Source organism: Tympanuchus pallidicinctus, unplaced genomic scaffold (genome assembly GCF_026119805.1).
Source record: "Tympanuchus pallidicinctus isolate F22 unplaced genomic scaffold, pur_lepc_1.0 scaffold3, whole genome shotgun sequence".
NCBI lineage: Eukaryota > Metazoa > Chordata > Aves > Galliformes > Phasianidae > Tympanuchus > Tympanuchus pallidicinctus.
The window spans coordinates 30884865-30895698 of NW_026294747.1; the positions used below are offsets into that span (position 1 = coordinate 30884865).

At 34.4% G+C, this 10834-nt stretch overlaps 1 long non-coding RNA gene across 1 annotated transcript in view; it reads left to right on the plus strand.

The window, feature by feature from the left end:
* The window catches only part of LOC128085918 (uncharacterized), a 65074-nt gene extending 55030 nt beyond the window's left edge, over positions 1–10044 (plus strand). The window contains exons 4-5 of the long non-coding RNA XR_008209160.1: positions 626–787; positions 5803–10044. This is a non-coding gene — a long non-coding RNA (uncharacterized LOC128085918). The remainder of the gene's footprint in view (positions 1–625; positions 788–5802) is intronic.
* Positions 10045–10834: the final 790 nt, after the last annotated feature.

The following is a 10834-nucleotide window of genomic DNA, read 5'->3' on the forward strand; positions in this document are numbered from 1 at the left end:
GAGAGGGGATCTTATCCATGTTTTAAAAATTCAAGAAAATGGGGCCAAGCTCTTTTTGGTGGTGCCTAGTGACAGGACAAGGGGTAATGGGCACAAACAAGAACATAGGAAGATCCATAAAATCATGAGGAAAAACTTCTTCACTTTGAGGGTGACAGAGCACTGGAATAGGCTGCCTAGAGAGGTTGTGGAGTTTCCTTTGGAGACAGTCAAAACCTTTCTGCGCATTTCCTTGTGTAATCCACTGTAGGGAACCTACCTTAATAGGAGAGTTGGACTAGATGATCTTCAGAAGTGCCCTCCAATCCCTATGATTTGTGTTTCTGTGATCCATATGGAAGAGAATAAACCTTACTCCATCCAAGAAAGTGTACAGGCTACTCTTAATTACACAGGGAACAGAGAAATTAAACTTAAGATGGAGACCTAAGAGGTGTGGTAACAGTTAATCAGCTGCACCAAAAGAGGAAGACAATGGTAATTATAAGACTTGGAGCTGTCCTTTTATCAGGATGTAAAAGGAAATGGAGGTGAATAAGGAAAAATAAATCCTATTGATATGGGTCTGATATGGGAACCTCGAGGAGGTTCCTGGACTTAACTGATGATAATTTCCTTCTTGCAGTGACAGAGGATTCAGTGAACAGTGGAACTCCCACCAACATGGAACGGCTTGTGGCAAATCTGAAGTCCAAGGGTATCCTTGGCTGAAGAGATCATGAAGTGAGGGAGTTAAGATTCATACGGCAGCCAGAGCAAGCTCACTACTTGTGGATGCCTTATCCATGTAAGCATTCAAAGTCAGGTGGGATGGAGTTTTGGTCAACCTGACCTAGTGAAAAGTGTTGCTGCTCATGTCAGGGGATCAGAATTAGAGGTTTTTTAGGATCCTTTCCCACCAAAAACTTTCAATGATTCTAAGATTATATGGCTTCCATTTAAGTAAACTAACTGCAATTTTTCTTCTATTTCTTCACCTCAATCTTTTTTAAAAACATGTTAATAATTATCTACTTTAGATTTTATGAATAAATTTGTTTATTTATACATGCATTCATATCTATATTAATCTAATTTGATTTAAACATATTTTTTCTAATTTATTATCTATAGTGAGTTCCATCCCCAGGATCTGTAAAATTGTATCCTGAGACTTCATGTCCCAAAAGCTCCAGCTCCATCAAGCATGTTTCGCTTTATCGAAAGGTTAACAGAAGAAATGCTCATTTGAACTACATGTTTTACATGGAGATTTGGCATCATAGAAATTGCAAAAGTTGAATCTGTCTTCCAGAAATTGTTTGTGATGAAATCTTTGATTTACAGAAAATTTGGGATTTTTCTCATGATTTTTTTTTTTTCCCTGAGGAAGAAATTGGATTCCTTGCAAAGGCAAGGGAAAACTACTAGCGCTCTTAAAGTAGATTAGTGGTAGAACTTCTCAAAATTTACATAGTGTTAGACTGATAATTTAGTAGCAGAAAGTAATCTCCAAGAAATTGCTTCATCAAGGAAATAATAAATTGCCTGCTTTCTAATATCACACATTAATGAAAAAAAAGAAAAATAGAAGAAAGAATATATTACAAACTGACTTAGTTGTGGGAGACTAATTTCCTTGTTAGAAAAGCATATACAACACAAACTTCACTCATTTAATAATTGTTCAGGAACCAAAGTTATTACAAACAACATGTAGAATAGCTCAGAATTGCTTACCCCAGAGGGCAGAGCACCCCTTTCTGCATCAATCTCTGCTGACTGGGATGAACCTGATTGCATACTTGGATTTTGCTGTACTATCTTAGATAAAATAAAGGAATAAAAAGTCTAATATTTGTCTTTGGAAAGACAAACATACTGTTTGAATAGAAAGCATGAACTTTGAGTAAGTCAGCATACAAAGCATAGCAAAAATACAATTTCCCATTGTTGACAGTATACATTAAGTTTGTTCCAGTCAGAAACAGTACATCTAAAGTGGGAAATGAGCAAAACATCAGCCTTCTAGAGAACCTGTTGTGCATCTTCTACAGCACATTCATCAGCTTGGGGGATTTTTCACAGCTGTTGTTAAATGGTACTGTCCACTTAAAATGTGGTATAATTTTTGCAATTAAATTATGAATATTCAGTGAAGTAAATACAATGTTTCACACAATAGTATTATCTGTCACCTCACATATTATTAACACTTCATTTAGTCCAATTAAAAAAAAAAAAAAAAAAGCACTTCCCTGGTGCAGCCAAAATAAATGTATCAAAGTAAATATCACAAAGACATTTTTTTTTTTTTTTTGGTTGAGATCACACTCAATACTTCTGTTATCGCTTCTTAAAGATTTCCAAAAACTAAAATTCTAAAATTTCTGGTGATGATATCCACTTATGTTCAGTTCTTAGTGTGAAAGCAAGAAGTGATTATCAATCCAGCACACCATAAAGACCTTTTCAATAGATCCTATCCTTTTCCTCTGGAAGCTCATTATGCTCATTAATCACTTGAGCAAATGCCAAGGAATCTGATTCCAGGTTTCCACTCCTTGTTTAGACATTTGACTCCTGCTGTAGCAGCTACAAAGGATTTGTTTGTTTGATTGATTGATTGATTGATGGAGGAGAAATAGGCTTCAGAACAAATGCAGAGAACGTGGATGTTAATACCACATCACCAAGGAAATTGTATGGGAGGAACATGGTCTACTTTTTGCACTTAGGTAGATTATCCTTAAAAACAACAAATGCCCTTCGAATTTCATAGAACTTTTTCATTGTGATTCTTTAATTTTACTTACATGTCACTTTACTGTGGATATTTGAAGACTGTATTGCTTTTTTTTTCCTTTCTGTTTTTTTTTTTTTTTTTTTTTTTTTTTTAGTGGAATTCAGAGAAATCATGAAGAAATGCTAATATTAAATTAGTTTCTGATATTTCTTCTTGCAGTTAGCTGCATATAACACCTACATATTCAAGTCAGTAGAATAAAATGATTGTATTTGTGCATATAAAGTAATACCAGCAACCAAAGCACTTCTATAGTTTATCTGCATTTATCAAAATATACTGTTTTAGTATACGATAATAAATGAGGAGGAAAGAGATTACTGATTTTATATAACCCCTTTCTTTTATAGCAGTGCACAGTACTGAGCATTATACTTTTTTGTAAGTACTCCCATTGTACTGGACAAAATTTTCTTCCTGATTTTTATAGCTAAGAAAAATACAGGTATGGAAAAAAAATGTTAACATCACCGAGCATCACTAGCCAGTGTGTTTTTGCACGTGTCTACCAAATAATCACTTTGTTCTTCCTGAAAAATGGAATCTGTCAGTCTGTATTATGTTGTACTATGTAGGGAAACTAGACTACACACCAGCTCTTTTACATCGCTTCTTAAATCCTTATTAGCATTTTGTTGCTGAATGCTTCTCATGAGAAGTCATTACATGTAGCCAAGCAACTGCGTGTAGGTATCTCTGTGTACTGAGTGCCTGGGTAGAACTAACCATATATCAAGTTTATGCAACTAAACCATGAATCAATATTATTCTTCATGAATCATCAAAAAAAGCTCTCATAGGCTAGCACAGACTACAGCTTCAGATAAATTAAGGGATAAGTTCCCTGATGAACTAGAATCAGGGTGGATTTATAGAATTCTAGCAAGACATTATTTTTCTCTTGGCTGAAACAGATATTTTTCTCACTGTAAATGGAATATACAGATTTTGTGGAGGTGACAGATTGGCTAAATTGTTGTCACAAGTTTGTAGAGAAGAGATAAATATATTTATTAAAATGTTTTTCAAGAAGAAATCATATGCTTTAGCATAATTATTGATAGTTAAGAAAAGAATCTTCCACTGTAGTTATGAACACTATTTAAAGTGGGATGAAATTGTCTAGAATTCTGTTTATAATGACTTGTGTATTGAACTTAATTGTGAGGGAGGCCCCATTTGAGGGAGAAAGCACAAAAAAAGGGAACAAAAAGGGTCAATTTTTTTCATTCTACTGTTGGAATATTATCCTTTATTCTTTCATCTGTTTTCAACTTATGGTAGCGATTATGAGTGCTAATGAGACATTTGATCTTGCTTCAGGCAGTCATTTTCTGGTTAACACAACAGGGGTATCAAACATCTATTCTAGTGTTATAGAAAAGCAATGGGCTGGGGTCACATATTCTTGTCTTGTACCTACCCAGTCATGACAATTCTTTTCTCTTACCTGAAATACTTATTACACTATTTTATTTTCTGTCTGCACCTCTTATATGAACTCCTTGTCACTAATTTATGCCAGGAAAAGATATAACTGTTACAGGTGGTTCTAATTTAGAAACCAGTCAGAACTATTTGAAATATTTTTTTCCTTTGGGGAGCTAATTCTAGTCAAGTTGAGAAGTACAGATGTGTTGTTTAGTTCAAGAAACAAGTGGTGATTGATGAGCAGAAGTAGTGCTTGAACCTGGGACCCAAGAAGTAGAGTTTAATAAATTGGGGTATCAGTCTACAGAGAACAGTACCATTTGAAAACATGATTTCTTTCGTGTTGACTTAATTTTTCAGAAACTGTAACCAAACCTGGCAGTTCTGAGCCATTCGTTTCATCAGCCTTATTTATCAGCAGAAAGTCAGACAATGCTTTTGGGCCTGTATTGCTCTACCACTGACAATTATACATATAGACAGCACTGCTGGTATTATGTAAATTGCCCGGTGCAACTAGGCAAACAGTTTTGATTTAAAGGAAGCATCCTTTAAAAGATAAAACATAGACTCAAAATATGTGTAACAAGCATTTCCAAAAGGTTTGATTAATTAATATGAATTTTGCTGTTGAGGAAATAACTTGTTCATCGCCACTGCTTTTTCATTATGACATGATCACTTGTATATTGAACTCTTCTAGTATCTACTTTTCACAAATTAAATTTGGTGCCAATTAGCTATTTACAGGAGGTAGACGTGAGATCTTTTGTCCTTTGCTCAGAGACATGATTTAGTGATGGGTTTAGTTAGGGTAGTATGGTTAGGTTGCAGTTCTTTCCAACCTGAGCTATTCTATGAAATTGTCCATTCTAGAAATGAACACAGGAGAACGGAGAGCTTGAATAGTGGAAATATTTTCCTAATATGCAGTTGTTTTAAATCATAACAATTAAAGAAACTTTTTTGTGCTCTGGGACTGATAGCAAATGCTGTTAAATATTTTTCTGCATATATATAAGGTAAGAAAAAATCACTCAAGCTAAACCTTCAAAAGCTGGTGAAAAGTGAACAGTTTGTTTTTTTCCCCATCCCAAGTTATTCCAAGTTATTTCTGGGCAATACCTTATTTGGAAGTATCTCCTTCAAACACTGATTATTATATAATCACTTACATTTATACAATCCCCTATATAATCATTTATATATTATAAAAATATAATTTTAATCTTGTGACTGAACACTGTTTAACAAAATCAGTGAAATATTTATAATTACGCTTCCACTCTAATGTTATATGTGCAACTTTTACTTGCTAATAACTGCTAGATTTGCTCAATGAATATTTGAAATTTTAAAAATTCAAAAAAGTTTTAGACTGAAGAGATAAATTTCAATGAAAAATTATTTTGAAAATCTTCCAATCATTTTGTCTTCAAATATCACTAAATTTTATGCATATTTCATTAAATATTTATTTTCCTGAAACATACCATTCCTGAAACTTAAATACAGAGCAAATCGAAGCTTGCTAAGAAAATAACATGAAAATATATAGAAATGCTTCTGTTCTCATTATCCAACAGAACCATAAAAACTGAGGATTAGAATCTACAGTCACTGAATCCTTTATTCATATTACTCTTCATTTTACATTTGTGGAGTCCAACAGAAATCAGTAAATGTGGGAATACAAGAAAAACTGTTCAGAGCAGCAGCTGTGGAGCAAGACAAACAACATGAAAACCAAGGACACTTCTAAAAGAAGAAAGAACACTCACGGCTCTGATTGGATAAACACCTGCACAAACAGTTGAAGAGTGTTTTGTAGAATGCTCTACTGACATGTAAAGGTGGATGGGAAAGTTGTAGGGTTGATGGGAAAGCTAGAAAAAGAAAACTTGTATATAAGTGATGTGAGAACTTGTAATAAACGATTGGGATCGTTCACATTTGAGTCCGTGCATCAGATGCTGCAAGTAAAGATGCCCATATATAATTACAACTCCAGTAAAAGATGTTCATTCTGTAAACACTTATTCATTTAGGTAGCAATTAGTTGATTTGATTTTACTCACAGTATAACTCTAAACCACAGATATTGTAGATTATTTTCAGAATTGGGAATGCACATTATCAAAACATGAGTTTTTTAAAGTTTTTTTTTTTAAGTTATCAAAACATAAGTTTTTTTTAATTAAAAAAAATTATTTAAGAAGAATTATTATTAAGAAGAATTAATTAAGGAGAATTCTTCTTAGTATGTTAGACTCTATTAAGTCTGCTTGGAACTGTGTTAAGGAAGAGAAGACATTTTTCAAAATGAACAAATTTCTGAATGTGCTGTCATTTTACAATATTGGTTCTTGACATAGCACTTTTTTCCTCCTTCAGAATATGACTTCACATATCAGTAGTCCTCAAATTCACAGGCACGTGTCAGCTTTACCAGCTGCTCATTAATTTATATATTTTAAAGAAGGAGGAGAAATATGGAAAGCTTATTTCTTATCAAGTGAGTCAAATGTGCGTATGAACTTAATGAGGAAACATAATGGGTCAACAGGACAAAACTCCCACACTCAATTCCTGTCTGTTTGATGAGTTCCTTCACCAGAGTTTGATCCTAGGAATGTGCACATTTATAGCACAGTGTTCCTTATTTTAAAACAGCTGTGATTCACTGTATGGAGGGTGGGAGAACTGAGAAGTTTGAGTACATTAGCTATTTTAAAGGAGGAAAAAAAATACCCTTTTTTTCATTTTCCTAGTAGAAATTTAGCAGGCAGAATATTTAAGCAGCACATTTAGTCTTATATTTGATCCTGCCACCAGTTACTTTCTACTTCTGCAAGCAGCTTACTTTGTCACTTAGTATTAAATGTATTACCCACAGAGCAGTAATTACATTTGACACATAATTATTATGGTTTTGATGACAAGAAGGCCTTTTCTTTTCCTGCTTTCATAACATATATTCCTGATAGTGTTGGCTTGCTGAATACAGTTAGTTTAAAAGCACTTGGATTTAAATTGAACCCTTGGACAAAGAATAAAATGAAAAGGTAAAGAAAGGGTGAGTACATTTGAAAATTCCACAGATGATCTCACACGAGTAGAAAGGAAAGCACAGGAAAGAAAGCCTTTAAGTGTTGTTAACGCAAAAGGAGAAAGAGCTGCTCACTACAGCCATGCCAGATCCCCAACAGGAAAGGAGTGCTTTTAAAGTTAATAAATTGAAGGAGGTTTGGAAAAAACGGAGGCTCCTGGCAAGGCCACATAAACTACACAAATGAGTTTCTAATCTTGCCACCTGGGCATTTTTCCAGCTCTGCACTCTGAGTCACCCCCAGCTGCAGGCCTGGATGAGCAGTTTAACAATCCTTCAGTTTTTTACTTTTTTTTTTTTAATGATCAGAATTGGAGTATCATGTTTCTGGAGCCTGGGGGTTGTGTGGTATTCAAGCAGGGTGAGTGCTTGGAATTCCTCCAACCATACCTGCAGCTGCCTCTCAGGAATGGTTAGAAACCTAAAGCTGCAATGTTTGGGCTATTAACTTCTAGCTACCTTGTCTCCTCTTGATTTCTAATGGCACACATGAGAAGCAGTTTGGAGGGCAGTAAATACACCTCTATCTTTTTAAAAATAAAGTTACAAGAGATGGAGGGAGCAACGTTAATGCTGGGAATCCTTCAGCTGATCAGTTTTGAAGGAAACTTGAGAGGAAAAGAATGACCTGGCTTCCTTGTCTAATCTGTGAGTTGAACATCAGTGTCAAGGAAGCTGAACTTGATGTACAAGTGAGCCTTCTTTTTGATGTATGCTCTTCAATCAGTGCTGAAACAATGATAATTAAGTTAACATACTATAAAGCAGCTCTAATTTTAGCCTGGTTTGTTATTGTAAACGTTGGTAGGGAATGGTAGAGGGGGAGGCAGAGGCTGCTATGAGTGACTAATGCTGTATTTCACACTCATAAGCCATTTTTAGTAATGTGGGATATAAAAATAAGCTTTCAGTAAAATGTTTCCTATTTGACTTCTGTTTCCTTTCTTCTTTCCCTCTCAACGATGGATTTAACTAATTACTCTTTTAGCTGGATATTGATAGACAGGTATTTATTATCGGTACTGTAAGCCCCTAAATTTTTTTCCACAGTGAGTCCACAAACGTATACATTATACTATGATTCTCTGGGGCTGTCAGAGTTACAGAACAGCCTGAGGCATAGCAGTATGATAAAGTTTTTAGGCCCTGTTTAGTTAAGACTGAAAATCTGGGACCCAGCCAATCTATACCACTCAGGGCTCTTTTCACAGTCCAAAATGATTTGGCTTAAACATTTCCAACTGTGATGAGGTCCCATTTCAGTGATTACACAGTCATTCACTTTTCCACATCAACATCAAAGTCATTAACAACTGAGTATTATTGCACTGGCTGGAATTCAGTTAAGGACTAGAGGGATGTTGCTCTTTATTAAGATAAATCATTGCCTTGGTTATGTCACCCATGAAATAATCAATTTACTGTGTTGGTTAATTTCCTTCCTCTTTGATCTGTGAATTAAATTCAACAGATCATTGTTTCACACAACTGCCGTGAAAAGGATGCCTTAAAAGAAATGTGCCACAATTTCTGATGATAGAAGTCTAATAAGTATGTAAAACAAGATGACTGGAAGTGACCTAAGAACTTTGTTGGTTTTTTTTTTTTCTTTCCATTCTTCCTTTCAACGATTTCCTTTGAAAGCTTCAGGGGATAATGAACCATCAGGACCCATTTGGGTGATCCTCACTTAAAATTCCTGAAGAATTAAGAGAAGAAAGAGAAAAACTAGCAGAATTAACTCTGAAGCTTTCAGATGAGTTAGGTTTGTGCCAGAGCCAGTGAAAATGTTTTCACCTAAGTGTATGGAAATGTATTGGTAAATTTATGAGATGTACATATGTGGATGCTTACTCTGAGGAATTTTCTAGAAAAATTCTACTCTCACACCAAGCCAAATATTGTGATCAAAATAAATCTAAATAATACAATGTATTTGTATTGGTTCCTATTCCAATCTTCTTTTGCATTGTACTATATATTCCGAGATTGAAACATAAATAAATAAGTGAACAAGTTAGGGACAATATTGCATACTTGCCTAGTCACACACAACTGTGTTGGGAAGATTACTGTAAATAAATAACTATTTCAGATAGACTTTGAGATAAACTTTATGCAGCATTATAGTTCTAATTGTGGAACCAAGACACTAAGCTTGCAAGTTTTTGTCTCTAAGGTTCTAGAACATGAATTAGTGAGTACTAATGCTAGTATTTTTGAAAGAAAAGGCATATTAAAATATTACTATAATAATTGAGCTAGAATTCCCAATGGAACTAATAATAAATTAAAACCTTTTTTTATCTCCCTTTTGTACCAGTAAAATATTTTCTCTCATCTTTAGTTCATAGATCTGGTTTGTAGTAAGGGACTGCTAGACTACTTAGTTATGCAGGTTGCTCCAAAAGTAATGCCTCCTATTTATTTCCATACAACAGATACAAAAAACCCAATAACACCATTTGTTAGACCAAATTCTCAGCTATAAAACACTAATACCACCACTATTAGCTATGCTTTTTTTTTTTTTTTTTTTTTTTTTTTTTTGTCAATATTGAACAAGAGTCTGCATGCTGTGCTCATAAAAGTCTGTACCAGTGGAGGTAGCCCACTGTTTCACAGCTTCTATGAAGGTGTTACTCCTAGGAAAAAACTGCTCATACAGTCCAACTTTCACTGTGCTAGCATCCACTGTTTGGCCTCCAGAAATGTGCAGCAATAGGTGCAATTTTTTTCTACATGGAGGAATTCAATTCTGCATTTTTGTTTCATACGTGCTTCTATGTCAGACACCATTTTGTCAGACTGCACCTTTGTTGCCATCTGTCACCCAGCAACAAAACGTAATAAAATATTGATGGAAAATATTGATGAAAATATTGATGAATAAATGTAATAAAATAGGAGACATTACTTTTGGAGCACTCTTGTAGTTTAAGAATGGCACTACAAATTCATTTAATAAATAATGAAAATTGCAGATTGGTATCCACAGCAATTACTTACAGAGTTTCTCCTTGGATTTAAGATTTTTAAATTCATTCTCCATTCTTTCATGAAAGAAAACCATTTGGAATAATAGGTTATTCTAGTGCATTTGAAAGTGTTCTTCATGAAACAAAACATTCCCTATCTGAGAATGTAAGAGAATGTGCACTCATGAAAGCTTGTGGTAGGAACTATGCATGCGAGAGCAATTCACTGCAAATCAGCCAAGGAAGCTTAATATTGAACAGCTGATTGTCACTGCAATAAACCTGATCAACGCACATGATAATTTAATGCTACAATGCTAATAAATCTTCTTACTTGGCAACCAACCTATACTTTTGTAATTAATTCCATTTGTTAACTTCTTGTCAACTGCTTAATATTCATGATCTTTTGACCAATTAGTTCACATTTCTAAGTGAAATATTCTAGGGGCAGAAAGTAGAACACTGCTGTTCTTCATGCATGATTACTTATTTTGTTGACATGAGAGCATAGCAACTGCAAGTTTCTTC